This window comes from Arachis stenosperma, chromosome 10 (genome assembly GCF_014773155.1).
Source record: "Arachis stenosperma cultivar V10309 chromosome 10, arast.V10309.gnm1.PFL2, whole genome shotgun sequence".
Taxonomy (NCBI): domain Eukaryota; kingdom Viridiplantae; phylum Streptophyta; class Magnoliopsida; order Fabales; family Fabaceae; genus Arachis; species Arachis stenosperma.
This window is the reverse complement of record NC_080386.1, coordinates 106560064-106563946: the sequence shown is the minus strand read 5'-3', so window position 1 is coordinate 106563946 and position 3883 is coordinate 106560064. Positions and strand designations below refer to the sequence as shown.

Genomic DNA, 3883 nt, shown 5'->3' with positions numbered 1-3883 from the left:
GGACTTGGTCCAACCTTTAATCAAAGTTGACCCTTCTAGTGTAAGGGTGCTCGCCATCCTCACACTCTCCGGACTAAAATCCAAGTATTTCCTCCGAACCATAGTGAGATAATTCTTTGGATTCGGGTTCACACTTTGGTCATGGTTCTTGGTAATCCATGCATTGGCATAGAACTCTTGAACCATCAAGATTCCGACTTGTTGAATGGGGTTGGTAAGCACTTCCCAACCTCTTCTTCGGATCTCATGGCGGATCTCCGGATATTCACCCTTTTTGAGTGAAAAGGGGACTTCGGGGATCACCTTCTTCAAGGCCACAACTTCATAGAAGTGGACTTGATGCACCCTTGAGAGGAATCTATCCATCTCCCATGACTCGGAGGTGGAAGCTTTTGCCTTCCCTTTCCTCTTTCTAGAGGTTTCTCCGGCCTTGGATGCCATAAACGGTTATGGAAAAATGAAAAAGCAACGCTTTTACCACACCAAACTTAAAATGTTTGCTCGTCCTCGAGCAAAAGAAGAAAGAAGAGAGTAGAAGAAGAAGAAATGAGGAAGAGGGGGAAGGTGGTGTGTTCGGCCAAGAAGGGAAAGAAGGGGTGTTTAGGTTGGGTGAAAATGAAGGGTTGAAGAAGGGTATATATAGGAGAGAGGGGGGGGTAATTGTTCGGCCATGATGGGTGGGTTTGGGAGGGAAAGTGGTTTGAATTTGAAGGGTGAGGTTGGTGGGGATTTATGAAGGATGGATGTGAGTGGTGAAGAGAAAGATGGGATTTGATAGGTGAAGGGTTTTTGGGGAAGAGGTATTGAGGTGATTGGTGAATGGGGGAAGAAGAGAGAGAGTGATGGTGGGGTCCTGTGGGGTCCACAGATCCTGTGGTGTCAAGGAAAAGTCATCCCTGCACCAAATGTTGCTCAAAATCACGTTTTGAGCTATTTCTGGCGTTAAACGCCGGGCTGGTGCCCATTCCTGGCGTTTAACGCCAGGTTGTTGCCCTTTACTGGCGTTTAACGCCAGTCTGGTGCCCCTTTCTGGCGTTAAACGCCCAGAATGGTGCCAGACTGGGCGTTAAACGCCCAACATCTAGCATTACTGGCGTTTGAACGCCAACTTCTTCTCCTCCAGGGTGTGCTGTTTTTCTTCCTGTTTTTCATTCTGTTTTTGCTTTTTTCATTGTTTTTGTGACTTCTTATGATCATCAACCTACAAAAAAGATAAAATAACAAAGGAAAAATAGTTAACTATAAAACATTGGGTTGCCTCCCAACAAGCGCTTCTTTAATGTCATTAGCTTGACAGATGGCTCTCATTGAGCCTTACAAATGATCAGAGCAATGTGGGAACCTCCCAACACCAAACTTAGAGTTTGAATGTGGGGGTTCAACACCAAACTTAGAGTTTGGTTGTGGCCTCCCAACACCAAACTTAGAGTTTGACTGTGGGGCCTCTGTTTGTCTCTGATTTGAGAGAAGCTCTTCATGCTTCTTCTCCATGGTGACAGAGGGATATCCTTGAGCCTTAAACACCAAGGATTCTTCATTCACTTGAATGATTAGTTCACCTCTATCAACATCAACCACAGCCTTTGCTGTGGCTAGGAAGGGTCTGCCAAGGATGATGGATTCATCCATGCACTTCCCAGTCTCTAGGACTATGAAGTCAGTAGGGATGTAATGGTCTTCAACTTCTACCAGAACATCCTCTACAAGTCCATAGGCTTGTTTTCTTGAGTTGTCTGCCATCTCCAATGAGATTCTTGCAGCTTGTACCTCAAAGATCCCTAGCTTCTCCATTACAGAGAGAGGCATGAGGTTCACACTTGACCCTAAGTCACACAGGGCCTTCTTGAAGGTCATGGTGCTTATGGTACAAGGTATGGAAAACTTCCCAGGATCTTGTCTCTTTTGAGGTAATTTCTGCCTAGACAAGTCATCCAGTTCTTTGGTGAGCAAGGGAGATTCATCTTCCCAAGTCTCATTTCCAAATGACTTGTCATTTAGCTTCATGATTGCTCCAAGATATTTAGCAACTTGCTCTTCAGTGACATACTCATCCTCTTCAGAGGAAGAATACTCATCAGAGCCCATGAAAGGCAGAAGTAAATCCAATGGAATCTCTATGGTCTCATTTTGAGCCTTAGACTCCCATTGTTCCTCATTGAGGAACTCAGAGGAGATTGGTACATGCCCACTGAGGTCTTCCTCAGTGGCGTCCTCCTCCTCTCTTTCCTCTCCATATTCGGCCATGTCTATGGCTTTGCACTCTCCTTTTGGATTTTCTTCTGTATTACTTGGGAGAGTGCTAGGAGGGAGTTCAGTAACTTTCTTGCTCAGCTGACCCACTTGTCCTTCCAAATTTCTGATGGAGGACCTTGTTTCATTCATGAAACTTTGAGTGGTCTTTATTAGATCAGAGACCATTGTTGCTAAGTCAGAAGTATTCTGCTTAGAACTCTCTGTCTGTTGCTGAGAAGATGATGGAAAAGGCTTGTTGGTGCCAAGCCTGTTTCTTCCACCATTATTGTTATTGAAACCTTGTTGAGGTCTCTCTTGATTCTTCCATGAGAAATTTGGGTGATTTCTCCATGAAGAATTATAGGTGTTTCCATAGGGTTCTCCTAGGTAATTCACCTCTTCCATTGAAGGGTTCTCAGGATCATAAGCTTCTTCCTCAGATGAAGCTTCCTTAGTACTGCCAGGTGCATTTTGCATTCCAGACAGACTTTGAGAAATCAAATTGACTTGTTGAGTCAATATTTTATTCTGAGCCAAAATGGCGTTCAGAGTGTCAATCTCAAGAACTCCTTTATTCTGATTAGTCCCATTGTTCACAGGATTCCTTTCAGAAGTGTACATGAATTGGTTATTTGCAACCATTTCAATTAGCTCTTGAGCCTCTGTAGGCGTCTTCTTCAGATGAAGAGATCCTCCAGCAGAGATATCCAAGGACATCTTAGATAGTTCAGAGAGACCATCATAGAAAATACCTATGATGCTCCATTCAGAAAGCATGTCTGAGGGACATTTTCTGATCAATTGTTTGTATCTTTCCCAAGCTTCATAGAGGGATTCTCCATCCTTCTGTCTGAAGGTTTGGACTTCCACTCTAAGCTTACTCCATCTTTGTGGTGGAAAGAACTTTGCCAAGAAGGCATTGACTAGCTTTTCCCAAGAGTCCAGGCTTTCTTTAGGTTGAGAGTCCAACCATATTCTAGCTCTGTCTCTTACAGCAAAAGGGAATAGCATCAGTCTATAGACCTCAGGGTCTACCCCATTAGTCTTGACTGTGTCACAGATTTGCAAGAACTCAGCTAAAAACTGATGAGGATCTTCCATTGGAAGTCCATGGAACTTGCAATTCTGTTGCATTAGAGAAACTAATTGAGGCTTAAGCTCAAAGTTGTTTGCTCCAATGGCAGGGATAGAGATGCTTCTCCCATAGAAGTTGGGAGTAGGTGCAGTAAAGTCACCCAGCACCTTCCTTGCATTGTTGGCATTGTTGTTGTTTTCGGCTGCCATGGGTTCTTCTTCCTTGAAGAATTCGGTCAGGTCCTCAACAGAGAGTTGAGTCTTAGCTTCTCTTAGCTTTCGCTTCAAGGTCCTTTCAGGTTCAGGGTCAGCTTCAACAAGAATGCCTTTGTCTTTGTTCCTGCTCATATGAAAGAGAAGAGAACAAGAAAATATGGAATCCTCTATGTCACAGTATAGAGATTCCTTGAGGTGTCAGAGGAAGAAGAGAAATAGAAGACAGAAGTAGAAAATTCGAACTTATCAAAGAAGATGGAGTTCGAATTTTGCATTAAGGGATAGTGTTAGTCCATAAACAGAAGGATGTGAGAAGAAGGGAAGTAATTTTCGAAAATTTAAGTAAAAGATTTTAAAAACA

At 43.4% G+C, this 3883-nt stretch overlaps 1 non-coding gene across 1 annotated transcript; it reads left to right on the top strand.

Moving 5' to 3' along the window:
* The first annotated feature begins 3003 nt into the window (after positions 1–3003).
* On the top strand, positions 3004–3111 carry LOC130958631 (small nucleolar RNA R71). Its single transcript, XR_009077744.1, has one exon. It is a non-coding gene; the product is annotated as a small nucleolar RNA R71 (small nucleolar RNA).
* The last annotated feature ends 772 nt before the right edge of the window (positions 3112–3883 follow it).